Source organism: Coturnix japonica, chromosome 13, assembly GCF_054131305.1.
Source record: "Coturnix japonica strain WE chromosome 13, WE-NBRP24, whole genome shotgun sequence".
Classification (NCBI taxonomy): Eukaryota; Metazoa; Chordata; class Aves; order Galliformes; family Phasianidae; genus Coturnix; species Coturnix japonica.
This window is the reverse complement of record NC_140675.1, coordinates 17,329,402-17,344,457: the sequence shown is the minus strand read 5'-3', so window position 1 is coordinate 17,344,457 and position 15,056 is coordinate 17,329,402. Positions and strand designations below refer to the sequence as shown.

The window sequence follows — 15,056 nt, the reverse complement described above, 5'->3', positions numbered from 1 at the left end:
TCAGAGGAAATTTTGAGACAAAAAACAGAGCTGTTGTTAATTAAACTTGTGACAACCAAACTAATCAACTGTCTGTCACTACACACTGACATAACAGAGATGGTGGGAGACAACACCAACAGAAAGCAAGTAATAGTAGCAGCAGGAACAAATAACATTGAGTACAATGGAAAGACACACGTCCAAGCTGCCTCTTACAAAGAAAAGAACAAAGTTGGAAAAGATCAAACTGATCGTGTTTCCAGTTTAATGTTCTATTACCTGTCACTGTCAGTCGGAAAGGGCTGCTTCTTCAAAGATATCCAGACGTTTTGTGAGTAGCAAGATGAATATTCATATTGCCTAGCACAGAAGGAAAAAGTAATGACTGAAGAACTTTGGAAAGACAACCTGAAGCTGGTGAAAAATGGACTCAGAATCAGCACAGGTTTTAGAACTGTAAAGCAGAATTGTGGGAGGCAAGAGAGTTGTTTGTTATGTTGGAAGCAAAACTACTCAAAACCTTTGGGGTTTGCTTGATGGATACCATACAGGACACTTGGAGGCTTTTGGGACACTCCATTAACTTTGCATCCTAAAATTTCCTTGGGAGCATATTTTCTCCTGATCATAAACTGATTTTAATCTAGTGAAGGATGTGGCCGTTTAGAACAAAATTTGTGGGGGAGGGGGAGAGAGACACATAAAAATGAAATGCAGTCATGACAGATGAGTAAGCTTTTCACTTGCTAGGAAACAGAAGAATGAAATCATAGTCTCACAGCCAGGGAGAACTTTGTGAACTTTCACGAGAATAGAACCACCTTCTTTGGTTTTGTTGGCATGTGGTAAAGAGATCTGTCTTTTTTTAAGTAGAGATCTATACAGTGTGCTTGTGTTAACGCCAATGAAATTTGCACCCAGTTATAAAGGTCATGTTCATATAATAACAAGTATAGTTCCACTGACAACAAAGGCATCTGACAAAAACCAGGAGAAGAAATATTTTTATTTCTCTTTTTTGGTTGTTAGTTATAACTCCTCATGATCCCAGACTTTGTGTTCAGATGATTTGTTATAGTGCTGGGGGTTTGGAGGAGGAAAGTATTCAATTAATGTTTTTAGTATTCCTTTATTTAGAATTCTTACCAAAAATTCCTCCCTGTAATGTAGTTGGTTGGTTGGTTTATTTGTTTATTAGGGAGATTAATGCAGAAGCTAAGGTTCTAGACATTCTCCCAAGCCATAAACCCTGCATACTCAGCAAGCTCTGGTTATGGCAAAAAATGTGATAACAAGTCCCATGTTCTGTTGTTCATTAAGTCTCTTATTTTTGAGACTCAGCCTTGCTTGACCTCTACAGACTTCTCTACCAAATGCCTATGACTTCCATGGAATTATTTTACTATAGAGAATGGAAACTCTAAAGAAGTCTATTTTAAATTAACTTGCTGTTGCTGAGTTACTTTGTTTTAGAGGATTCTTTTCAGGGGGAGAAATCCATCAATCAAGTGGTTTATGCTCTTTGGACATGACATTTAGAAGTGCTAGATGGTAAAGAACAGTATTTGGTTTAGAGGAAGACTAAGACCCAAAAGATAAAAGTCCCACATCGGAGCAGTTTACTGGATTTATATGGGATGGAACGTATTGAATGATGTTTCTCCTGTGCTAGAAGCCCCACATCCTTATCCACGCAAGATATGACAAAAATAGGCTGTTCTAAAAGTATATTTTGAGGGTGGAAATGAAAATTTATTTTCAAATATATTCAAAGACACTGAAATAAATATCTTGCAGAGGAGAAAGAGACTCAAAATTATTCTCCAATTAGCATATTCAGCCTTGCATATGAATGATTTACTTAAGTGTCAACCTGCAGACTAATATAGATATATTTCAGTCAAGAAGAAGGGCAAGGAGTCTTTATCACAGTGCTATGAATCTGGACCCTAAAAGAGTTTGGAACAACAGACAGCAATTAATTTTGGCCTTCAAGGATTATCAGAAGGCTTCACATAAATTAAGAAGAATGCTGTGGAAGTTAAGAAGGTAAGCAACTGTGCAGTGCTGGAATACCAATGACTGCCCTTGTTTATTATAAAATAAAAGGCTCAGTTATAAGACGAGAACAATGAATTTCTATAAGCATATGAAGTTAAGCATTTGCCATTACTCTTAATTTGCTCATAATGGAAGCAGACAAGATCTTCCTTTGCCTTTTGAAAAGAAATACTTTAATATGAAGAATAACTTGTTTGTTGGTCAATAAGAAAAAATGCAATGCTCTGATATATTAGAAAAAATAACACTAGCACAGCACTGCATTTGCAGGCATCTGATAATTTTAGAGGAAAAAAATATATATACCATTTCAAGTAACACCAACTCTGTATTTTCATGTGCAGTCCTTTAAAATACTATTGAAATATTTTTCATTAGAACTGAACAGAAAGATCCAGATCTCAGCATACTAATATTGAGATAAAATTCTAATTCTGAGTACATGCACTCATTTCTATTGATTCTGTTAGCATCCATGTATTCATACAGGAGACACATCTGACTCTAAGATGAACCTTAGAGTAGCGCTGGTACTATTACATGCCCAATTAATGTGTTGGCAAATCTCTAACGAGAAACAGCAGTTCAGACAAGTATGAATGTGATCTATAAGAAGATTCTGTATTCCTGTTTTGTCTTGATCAGACTTCCTTTGAATAGTGACAACAGACATTACCACACAGAAAGAAAAATGAACAACTGGGGAGAGACCAATCAGACACCCTGTAGATGTCAGTTGTCTGTATTTATGTGGTGTCTTAAAAGCCCCTAAATTATCATCTAAATTTTGTCTTAAAATTGCTATTAGCGCTAACATCTTTCCACTGCGAAGTCCAGCTATCAGTCTAAAGATCTACTTTCATTGTGGATTATTTATTTAAGTCTGAAGCTTATATTCTTACAACTCTACATTCCCCTTGGGGTATTGTTATTTTTGCTAAATGAAGAAGAAACAACGTTTCCGATAAGAACATTTCATGAGAATAAAGTTCTTTCTTTATGGTGAATTAAACTGCTAAGTGTTCATTTTATGTTCTAATCTCAACACTGCAGTGCAGCACAATTCCAAAAGTAAAGGAGCTGAGATGCCCAGTTTTTGTACATGACACTGCTACTAAAGCTACCTGGTTGTCTAAATATTTTTTTCTAGCATAGCACCAATTTCAGCCTCCTCTTACAAGTCCAGAACACCACTGTTCTCAGTGTTGTAGGGAGGGATTTTGGTGGACTGAACAGATGCATGAGTAGAAGGGTGAAGATGGAGTCAGGTCTTGCTGTTGCCCCTGCTGAAGTCAAATTTATTCTGGCTACAACTGGCAATGATGCCAGAAATAGTATAGTCTCTAGTATAAGCATTGTTGGTAAAGCATTCATCATTGAAGCCTCGTAGGATTGGTTGAAAGTTGAGCATCTTATAGCAGCTGAAGCCTGGGCCCACAGGAAGAGGCAGAAAGCAGGCAAACCCCTCCTAGAATGCTCTTCCAGTCACTTGCAGCGCAGTGTTTTCCTTGGGGTTTGTAAGTTGTTCTGGGTTTCTGTAATTGCTTTTTGAACTCATGTGAAGTATTAACAGCCCAGTTACCTGTGTCAGCATACACAGTGGCTTAAATACCTGTTCTGTGGTGACAAACTTCCTTTTGCTCCTTGCAGACCAGTCCTACATTTAGGTTACTGTTGCCTCCCTCCCTTGCACTGGATAGGGACAGCTGTTCCCTTGCTCCACTTGCACCCCCTCTGTCCTTCCTACGATTTTATGGACTTCTGTCATTATCTTCACTTCTTTTACAGGTTCACCTGAATCTCATTCTGTTGAACAGTTCCTTGTGTGGAGGTTGTCCTTTTGAACGTGCTTGGCACATTCCCCATCCATTTTCTATTTCTCCTATGTTCTTTCTGGGATGCAGCTGAGCCCTGGGCTGCCACTTTCATAAAACAAGCTTTGATAATTTAAAGATCTCTTTCTTCTTGATAATCAGTTCAGAACCTACTTATGTATATGTAAAACTTATGAGTATTTCCTACATAAATTGCTTTATGTTTAGTAGTATTGAAATTCATTTGCCTTTCAGTGTCACAAGAGTACCTGCATCTCTTTACAGTTGGCTTTCAACTTTACTGGGGAAAAAAACAAAAAGGCAGAAAAAAAAAAGCACTATTTTATCTTGAAAAACTCATCATCCTGAGAAAACTTTGTCAGCTGACTATCCTTGCCTCCATGCCTTTTGTCTCTAGATCAGGTTGGGATATGTTTAGCTCAGCTGCCCGTGAGGATCCCCTGGTGCCATCCCGCCTCTGTAAAAGTTGCCCTGCTTTTGTCCCCTATCTTTCAACCACCTCCTTTTCTGAGAGAGAACAATCCCTTGTGTTCCATGACAGCACAGCTTCTTTAAAAGTCTTTGATGAGGGACCTTGTCAGATACCTTCTGGAAATACAAATAGACAGTATCAGTTCAGACTCCCTTATCCACATGCTTGTTGATTTCTTCAAAGAACTCTTGGCGAGAGGCTTTGAGTAGCAGTGGCTTTGAAAGTCATAACAAAAACCCATGTTGACTTTTCCTCAAAAAAATCATATATATTAATGTATCCAGTAACTCAGCTCTTTACATCCTGCTTTTACTTTTTACTTTAATTTTTCTCGACCAGCTTTGGCATCTCTCTCAAGTTACTGTGTGTAGCTTTTGGATATAACAGTGCAGGCAATAAAAGGTAATCCTCAGCTACCTGCAGCAAACTAGAGAGACAGACAGCAGTCCTGCCTTGAAACATACAGCGGTATGTGGGTGACCAGAGGGGCTCAGCCTTGGGAGCGGGCTGAAGATCCAACTGAAAGGGATTCATAATTGGTGTTGCCTTTGCCCGTGCAAAGAAACTTCTGACTGTGTTATTTCTGGTGGTGGCTTTGCGCTCCCCACAGAACACCCTGCTCCTGTTCCATCAGCCTGCAGGGAAGTTTCCTCTTTCCAGTCAGCTTCAGTTGACTAAGCTCTTCCAAATACAGGATTGTTTCCTTGTATTCATCCCCTTCTCCCCAGGTTGCTCAATGTGCTTTTCTGCAGTTTCTTCTCTAGACCTTTCAATCCAAGCTGCTGCAGCCCTAAAGCAGCCATTTGGCACAGAGAAGATTGAGCTCACGTTATGTGGGGGTTTTCTGTTCCTTGTTTGTTTGTTTGTGGGTGAGAGGGGGCATAGTTGAGCTGTCCAATTCTTTTATTATTATTTTTTGTTTTCTGTATAAACATCAGAAAATAAAACCTACCTTTTTTTTTCTTAGAATCACAAGTTACAGCAATGGTTTCCATGTTTAAAATAGAATGCATCACAGCTCTAAATCTGTGTGTGTGTTAGTAAGCAGGTTGCTTTTTTTCTGTGGTCTTTGATAAGACTGCGTAGGGTTTTGTTTGTTTTCTTTTATAGCTTAAACACTATTTCCTAGCTAGAGCTGTAACTTGAATTGGTACTTTGTCCTCCTCCCGTGCCTTTGTGTGTGTGTGCCTTTTGGATCAATATTTTTGTAAGCCCACACTTATGCTCTTGGTCCCACTCGGAGAGAAATAGAACTCCCCCACTCACGTCAAAGCCGAGCGATTGTAAATCAGCACAGAGGTGCCTGGCAGCCACAATAAGTGCTGTGTACTGGAATGAAAAGGTTACTCATCCTGACTACTAATGAATCAAGTTATGTCTGCCACAGCTATTCTCTGTATGATACATTCATCAGTTAAATGGGTTCGAACCAGCCGTTTGCATCCTGACAACAAGGTGGAGCAGCTCCCAAAACCTGTCTGCAACATTCAGATCCTCCCAGAGCTACAAGGGGAACAGAGGCGGGTGCCAAATCATGTATTTGCAGTGAGGGGGAAAAAAAAGAAAAAGAAAAAAAAAATACAGGAAATATTTGAAGATGACTGGATAATATTCCTCCTATTTTTTCTTTGACTTAAGGAGAATTTGAAAGGATTTTGGTCTGTAACGTATACCTGAGAGGGTTATCTAGATGGTTATTGGTTACAACAAGCTGGTTTTATTTCATGGATATTCTGAAGTGAGCTGTGATAACAACAATGGATAACATCCACCAGATCAGATTCGGTAGGAAAAGTTTGCCAAGAACCCTTTCTAAATGTTGGAAGAATGTAAGCTCTGCTTGAGAAATCCACCAGGTGCAACGTTTTGTTGGATTTCACATACACTGTTTTAGGTTATAGTGAATATGTTGGGGAGAAACTGCTGAAGGTCAGCCAAAAGTCAGCGTGATGATGTTGAAGGAGAAATAAATGGGAGGAGGCAGTTGGTCACACAACCACCTTAGATGCAATCACTCATCTCCAGAAGGATGTTAGCATATATAGGTGAATTCCTGCAAAATAATGAATACATATAATATGTATGCCATTGTTTTGCATACGTATGGCTTAACTGTTGAAATGTAGAACTTGAAGTCTAAGAGAGCATGCCTGATTGATCAAGTTGCCCAGTATGTATCGTGAGGAGTAAAGGAGTGTCAGCTTTCTAACACCACACTGGAGTAAGAGAGTTTTCTTCATGGATTTTGAATGACAGTACACTCTTTATTCCTAATTTTAAGGTCCTTGGTAAGTCTTAATGAAAGGAGCTCTGTGGGACTCTCATGAGGCAGGTGGTTGTATGCAAATTCCCCTTAGCATGTAGAATGGAAGCTGGATACTGGAAGGTATAAGAAGTGCTGTTATCACTATCTTTCGGGGGAACTGTGAAAGCCTGGTAAGGTGGGTTTGGGGGCTGGAGTATCATTGCAATGCTTGTCACTGTTTCACATTTACTCCTCTGATTTCATTTAACATCACCCAGATCATTAGTCTGACCAGGCTGGATTCAGGTTTAGTTTGTTTTCTTTTTCCTTTCCATTACTTCTTATGACAGTAGCATTCATGCATTATCCCCCTAGGGGAAAAAGGAAAATAAAAACGTGATGGAACTAAGCAGATCCCCTGCATGCTTTAAGGCAAGCATTGCGGGTTAACCCTGGCAGGCAGCTCAGCACCATCCAGCTGCTTCCTCTCTGCCCTCAGTGGGAGTGAGAACCAGAAAGGTAAGAGGGGGAGAGTGTATGGGCTGCGATAAAGATAGTTTCATACAAAAGAGAATAAGAAGGTTCATAAAATAAAATATAATGAGATTATCTTGCAGTAGGAACTGCAGGAAACTGATACGGGCAGGAATGAGATGCTTAGCCTAGTGTACTTTTATCCAGTTCTTGAGCAGGAGCTGAAGATCACGTTGGCCTTGCTGTGGCCTGGCTGCAATGCTAGCCACAGCCTAGCCAACAATTTGAAACAGAAGCAAAGCTGGGTAGTTCAGGTTTAGCATCAGCAAGTAAGTGTGGATCTGTCAGAGCAGTAATGAAGGTGAGCTCTTCCAGGAGAATTTGTGCATGGGTTGCTGTCCTCTGTTGCATTTATTCTTGTGCTAGCTGCACATCTTGAAAGCACAGGTTGTTCTGTGCCACACGGGTACATTTGTAGTGCTCATTGAAGAGTCTGATGAAGCTGAAGAGGCCCTCTATGCCAACAGGGAAAAGTGAGAGACCTACTCAAATTTTACCATTATCTTTGTCTCCTTCTAATAAAAACCTAAGTTAGATGCTTGCTTCTGAAGTTAACAGTTCTGCCTGTTCTTAATCTGCTCTCTCATCTTCCCGTCCTTAGCGTGATTGATTGCTGTGCTCTGAAAACAGCAACTGAGTTTTTTGGCAGCTTGAGATTTTGAATTGTGCAGTAGTGGCAGGAACAGTTGGCAAGAGTTTCTGAAAGGTTAATCCACAGAGGATTTATGGGTTTGTGTTAGGGAGAGAGCAAACATTATTTGTGTTGCCATGTTCTAAAACTATAATCTGACACTGATGGTTATTTTGATTTTGCTTATATTTCAATGAATGGGAATTATATAATAGCAACTTTCCTATGTAGATCTTAAAGTGGCTTAGAAAATAAAGTGAAACACTTTCTGCTAGGGATCATGCAGAGGTGCTCTCAGGCTCAAAGGATGAGCAAAGGATGGAATCTGGTGCCACATTTCAGAGTCTGTTGTCCTGCCCTCTCTTGCACACTTCCAGCTTTCCCTGTCCCCTCTTCCAAGCCATTAAACATTATTTCATCCGAACAAAGCCAGGGAAACCCCATTTCAAATATGTTTACTTCTTTTAATCTCTGTGTGTTTATTATCATATCTCCACTGAATCATCCCATTCTCAAAAAACCTCATATGTTTTGCAGGGTACGTGTTTGTTCCTTTATTTGAATCTTGTCTCTTCTGCTGCAGATCTTGAGCTCCAGGGAAGAGAGAGTCAAAGTCAGGAGAGTTTTCAGCAGCTCATACTAGAGGGGGGGGGGGGGGGAAAGGTGGGGAGTTGTTTTCCAGATTAGTGGATTAACCTAAAGGAACCCATTGCAACACGTATCACCTGCATCAGGATCGTGATTCAACCCAGAACTGGGCATTTAGATGAACTTTAAAAATGTGAATATCCATGATGTTGTGTGACCACCACCAAGTGACCACTGCTAACCACCACAATAAGGAGTCTCTAATCATGCACTGCTAGCTTTTCTGAACACGTTGCTGAACAAAGTAGGTGGTTGTTTTTGTTCCCAATGTGTCAGATAGAAATGATATAAAAAATAAAGAAATGAGAAGATAGATTTCAAAGAAAGAGAAAAAGAGAGACTAAACAGAAATAATTCTTCTTTGATGATGAAGAAGTTCCCTTCAAACTTCTGTCTGAAGTCTAGACATGTTCTTATTTAGTCTGAACCAGTTTGTATATTTCTAATTAAGAGCATTACTTGGCTATAAGGTCATTGGGGATATTTTGCAATCTGTGCTTTTAATTTAAGTTGAATAGCTTACATCTGGGAAGAAGGAAAGCAAATATGAAGCTCAATAAACCTAATGTGACAGATAATAAAGGCAATATGCAAGATAACAGTATTAAAAATTGATAGTTTAATATCAGAAGAAAGGTTCTGGTCATTTTGTAGGAAAGCAAAAGTTAAAAGATCATCTTCTGAATACAGCTTTTCATGTTGTGCCTGTAAGGAACTAATTCCTGTCTGTGCAGCATAGCATGGGGGATCTTAGCACTGGATTTGTACCAATTCAGATGTCAGTGCTGCTCCTCTCTCTTGAGAAACAAATACTTAGGAACGTATGGAAGAACTTGAATGATTGGCATCTTTAGTTATCACTGCAATGCCACAGGGAGATGTATTCAGCTTTTTATTTTTGTTGATGGTCCACATTCCTTTCCAAGTCAAACTCTCAGAACAGAGATCTTCAAATTAGCTGGGATACTGGAATATTAGCATTAGTGTGTTAAAGCTTAATATGTGTGATTTGGAGCTATAAATTGCATAGCTATTCCAGATGTTTCATTTCTACGAGGCTAAACACTATAATTTACATTCTGCTGGGAAATATTGGACACTTGCTTTAGACATAACACGCTGTTTTCTCTGGCAAAGCAAATGTTCTTGGTCTCATCTGTTCATTTTATTCTTTCACTTGAAAATCAGAGGGAGTATATTTTGATTTCTTTGCCCATACTTCAGAAGCTAAATGTTTATTGTCAGGTATGATAACTGTTGAGTCCCAGCCTGAAGCACTGATTGAGCACCTGGGACTCATGTCATGACTTGGTCAGCCCTGGGAGCACAGGTGAAGGCAGTTAAGCTGTGTGACCAGATGGGGTGGAGCCTGGCTGCACCTCTCTTAGACCTCATTTAAGGGCTGACTGCCACTAGGGAAGGATTTCTTTCTGGAGATCCCTCCTTGATCGAGTCTTCCCTGTGAGCCTACATCTTCAGAGATGGGTGAGTGCTTTTCCTTTGTAACACCTTTCTGTGGCGATAGTCCCTTTGTTATTGTACCTTCCGTATTGGCATTCTGCTGCGTTGGTCTTTCTGATTGTTACATCACGTTAAAAGTGGACATGAAAATCAACTGCTATGATGGTGGATGAAAATAAGAATTGTTGTGTCATTTATGTTTTACAGCTAATGCAGAAGAATTTTGCTGAAACAAGTAGGGGGTTTGTGTAGTATCTGGCTCTGAGAAGGAGTTATGGTGTTTGGAGTACAGTCACTGTTAGCATTTGGATATGTGATGGTTACCACTGAAATGCCAGATTCAAAGCATATGGAACAATTGCAGCCTACTGGGTTGATCTGTTGGCAAACATTTACTTCTTAATGGCAGCTGCTGTGTAAGTGACAAAAATGCTTCTGTGCCTTCTGGTGCGAGGGAACCGTTTAAGTAACATAGTCTTGGCATGATTTGGTGCGTCTGTGGGAGCTGCTTCCAGACCTGGCATCGTTGGCAGGTTCAGGAGGCTCATGAGGTGGAACTGGTGGCTGTGCAACACAGGGTATAAGTGCCTGCCCCTGCAGTGATGTTGGCTCCAGGTATGTTCCTCTGCCTGTAGTCAGTGAAGGTCACACTCAAGAAGTGTAACTCTCACCAGCATGTCATCGATTTTCTAAGTAATGTTTAACTTTTGGACCCATGAACCACTGCGTTATTTCTAAGTCAGCTCTTCCTTGAGTTGTTTTGAGTTTTCTCTTATTCTTCTGTCCACCTTTTTTGCCTCAAGAACTTTGGATATTGTAGCACTTCTAATAATATGGTGTTTTCTGTGATTTATGCAGGTTTATCTGTAGGGCCATGTTAGTTGTCTTACAGTAGGTTTGACTATATGTCGGCTAAAGAGTACACTGAGCTTCCTGGTTTAGTTACAATCTACACAATGCACTTTAGTTCTAATTCATGGTAGTATCATGTTTTTAGTTGTGAGATTGTAATAGTGGCTTCAGAGAAGTCTGCAGTATGATCATGTTATTGTATAGCAGTTATTTAGAGGCCATTTGTTTTGCCGTAGTTGGAAGTATTCTGAAAGGCTGGATACATCAATTAAAATGGGAAGCTACAGCAGTCCTTTCTAGATTTAAAACTCAGGTAGACTGAACTCTTGACCTCATTGTATCCTGCTTCCTTACAGCTCAGTGATACTTGCAACTTAAATTGAAATTGCCCTTCTACATAATTAACTTCTGCCTGCAAAAATTTTGCACCTTTGTAAGGAAGTTCAGTAGCAGAGCTTTAATGTCGTGTTGTGGTTTAATCTCAGAGAAGCAATTACTGTTGCTTAGTTACTAGTGCCATTGCTATCAAGTTTTAAAACCCAAAACCAAGCTAACAGCACACAATTGAGTTATAGACCTTAATAGAAGGCACAGGTGAGGGTTAAGGCTGATCTGAGTCTTCCGTCTTCTTTGAGTCTTTGTATTTTTCTGTACAAGTACAGAAGATATTTTTCAGTGAGCTGGAATTTGGTATTTTTTTTTCTGATACAGATTTGTAATTTCATGTTACTTTTTGTCAGTAGGATGAAGTTCTGATAAGTACCAGAGTTCCAAAGCTGACCAGAAGAATGTGGTATCTGCTTGCAAGCAAGATTGAAACTTAAAGGTTACGAAAATGTGTGGAACAAAGCTCACTTGTTAGAGCAAGTCCAGGGGAGGGCCATGAGAATGGTCAAAGTGGGCTGGAGCATCTCTCCTATGAAGAAAGGTTGAGGGAGCTGGGTTTGTTTAGCTTGGAGGAGAGAAGGCTCTGGGGAGAATACATGGACGTAAGCGTCCCATGTATTTCATTGGAAGTGCTGGATCACAAATGCTGTGGTCCTTGGTCTTAATGAAGTTAATGATCAAGTCTGGACTTCAAGGACTACTTTAGAGACTTTAGATTTGTTCTTGTAGTGATTAGCCACATATTTTAGACTCGAACATTATTTTGTGTAGCTATGTCTCCTTTCAAATAAAAATATCCAGTACTTTAAATATTGAATAGGAACTAGATCAGCAAACACAGATACTGGGGAACTGCTATTGCTGGTTTTGAGAGGAGCACAAAATTGAGGCAGACAACCACAGTCATTCTAAATCGCTATCCGTACTTCATCTTCAATGCATATTTGATGTGCTGTAGTACTCTCATTGTATATTTGTCAGTCTTCCCTTCTATAAATGAATAGTTTAACTGGGTCTTTGTTGTGTTGCTGGTTGTAAGGCTCCCTGTCTTCAGGTAAGAAACTCTCGAGAGCTGCAGATTTATAACTGAAGTTATTCCACTATTCTGAAACTGTAAATTATGCCTCACTTCACCACCTCCCCACTTTCACAGAAGACAAGTTTAATGCTGTGGGAATAAAGTGTTTCTCTCATGCATAAGGATATAATAAGACCATCAGTAAACTAAGGAAAAACACAAGTTCAGAGGACAGCGTGTATGATGAACAGTCTTGAAAAGAGACCAAATTCAGGCTTATTGCTGAAACTGAAGATGAATGTCATCTTTATCTCTGCCATTGTAGAAGGAACTTTAAACTTCTCTTAAAGCTGAAATACTAGCCAGAACATTTTCCTCTTGCTGTAGATTTTCTTGCTTTTCCCGCTGCAGTTATCAGGATCTTTAAACTCACGCATGGATTTGCAAATCCTTGTGAACAGAAACTACTGCATGGTTTTGATTTGCTTAATATTCTAAGGTTCTTTTTCTTTGTTTTCTGGTTCCCTCAAGGGCTTGATCTGAGAGTTTGAAACTGGGACACCAGCATTGTACCAGAGCTTCAAGTACAGTGCTGATAGCCACATGATGATTGGAAGCTTTTTGTGTATAGTGTTACATATATTCAACTGCTGAAAATTCTTCAGCACTTCTTTCTGGAGATGAAAAACATGGGTTTACAAGACAATTTCACTGCAAAATGCTCTGCAGAGTGTTTGTGCATGCAGTTTAATTGTCCCAAAATTTCCTGTCCTTATAGTAACTGCCTGAAGGCCTTGAAAATACTCATACCCGGAACAGTCTGGAGGATATACAGAGTCAAGGAACTGGCCTGCAGCTCTTCTTCTTATCTCAGGGGTATTGTTTTGGTTTCATCCAGTACAATGACCATTTGCACTGGTGTTTTTCTTTTAACCATACAAATGAGCTTTAGCTCAGGGAGCTGGTGGAAAAATTGTTGAAGTTAACTGCAAGGGTGCTGCTATGGCCGTTCTGTCAGCAGTGAATGAGCGCTGGGGCAGAGCTGGCAGCACAGGTTTGGCATGTGAGTGAATCTGCAGCTGCCCACCCGTCCCAGTGCTGGCAGTGTGAAATTTACTCCTGTTTCCACACCAAAAACAACTGACTGATGATTTAACGCTGGCATGCAAAGCACCCAGATGTCCAGCTCCAGGAGGAGTCTCTTCAGTAGAATCGGCTTCTTGACAACTCATTTTTCTTTGTCTGATTCTTGGCTACGTATCAGGGACTGGTCCTGTGTGTCTGGTGTGGGGCTTGACTGCTGCAACTGTTTGATCTTCCTTGATGTATTTCACTTTCCTTTAAGCTTATTATAGGTGCTGTTTCCTACAGCGTAGGTCTGGGGGAAGAAGGACTGGGATATGAATCATGTGCCTGAAGTGAGGAGAAAGACTTCCTCCCTTCCGGAGTGAATTCCTGATGTGGTTTTTAAATGCAAATATAGAGACACCAATACTGTTGTGAATGAAGTAGGAAAATGTGCTGAAGGAAACTTGGTACACTTATGGATATAAATCGTGAGAGTTTTATAATGCTGAAGCACCAGTAACCAGAAAGCAGCAGCTTCATATGGTTGGCAGAGTCCCATTATGTTGTCTGTACCAGAGGACCCTGAGATGTAGGGTGGGTTGAGCCAAAGCAGAGGCATATCCGAAGGTCCTACTCTTTAGGATGGGTACTCGGCACATCCTAAAGCAATATGATTACTGTGTTTTGTCTCAAACTGTTCACCTGCAGCTACTAATTGCATTTAGGAATCATGGCATCCCAGATGCCATTGTGTAGTGACTGTTGACAAATTATCTCTCTCTTAAAAGTGATCGCAGTTATTGTACTTTCTCAGTCAGTAACTGTGCTTTTAATCTTCATTCCGTATTATGGATGGCCAGAACATGATCCGCACGTTTATCTCTCCAGCGTCATCACTTTGTGTGACAGTCTTCCCTTTCTCTTCCCACCTGTGGGTGAGATATCTTCAAGTCCAACAGCACTGAAGGGATATTGCACTCATTTCTACATTTCATTGATCATTTGTATTTTGGTGCTAATAAGCAGATCTAGGTAGATAATTACAAAATAGATTCCAGTGATACCGACAGTCTTTCAATACGGTTAAATACATTCCTTGAAAGGCACATAGCATTTAGGGAAACAGTGCACTGAAAAGCAAGTTGTATGCTTTCTATCCTAAGCCTAACCCAAGCTCTGCTGGCTGGGAAGATCAGGCTGTTAATGGTATGCCTTCATTTACCACCGTGGTTGATTCCCTCATCATTTCCTGATATTCTTTAGGCATTCATGCAGATACACCCGACATGCTTAAGTGTCAGGATGGTTTCTTTTGACAGAAGGTTACCTAACAAGGAGGGTCTCATATATTCTTCCTTGTCAACATAGACACTGAAGTAGAGATTATTTACAAATTTGTGTTGCTCAATTATGATATACGCAACCTGTGATGGATTTGCTGGTCAGAGCAACAGTGCGCTGTGTCCTTGAGACTGAGCCTTCTCCTTGGCTTGCTAATCATTTTGACTGCTTGCCTCTAAGCTGAGCTGATTCAGTGTCAGGTATTTTTTTGAGCCAGACAGCTAAATCCCCAGAAACATGGGAAAGCATAAAACTCTTTCTTACAGTCCTCTAATATCAAAATGATCCAGTATCTGTGCTTTTAAATTTTGTTGCAAGTGTATGTCCCATGGTAAAACTGCACACCAACTCTTCAGGCAATCTCTCAGTCCTTCACTTTCTCCCCTTGCACTGAATGTCTGGTTCTTTCAGCAGGAGTTATGAATTCTGAGAGTCCTACATACTACCTGCGCTACTTATAATGCTCTTACTTTGCCTGTAGCAGACTTTGTGTTGCTATGCCACAATGTGTGACTGGGTAA

The 15,056-nt window shown here is 40.1% G+C and overlaps 1 long non-coding RNA gene across 2 annotated transcripts in view; it reads left to right on the top strand.

The window, feature by feature from the left end:
* The window catches only part of LOC107320841 (uncharacterized), a 343,675-nt gene that overhangs the window by 247,863 nt on the left and 80,756 nt on the right, over window positions 1-15,056 (top strand). The window contains exon 1 of one of the 2 annotated variants that reach the window (XR_014934102.1): window positions 9,784-9,893. The exons of the other annotated variant lie outside the window; for it this stretch is intronic. This is a non-coding gene — a long non-coding RNA (uncharacterized LOC107320841). Of the gene's footprint in view, window positions 1-9,783; window positions 9,894-15,056 lie in introns of those variants that run through there. 2 annotated transcript variants of the gene reach the window in all.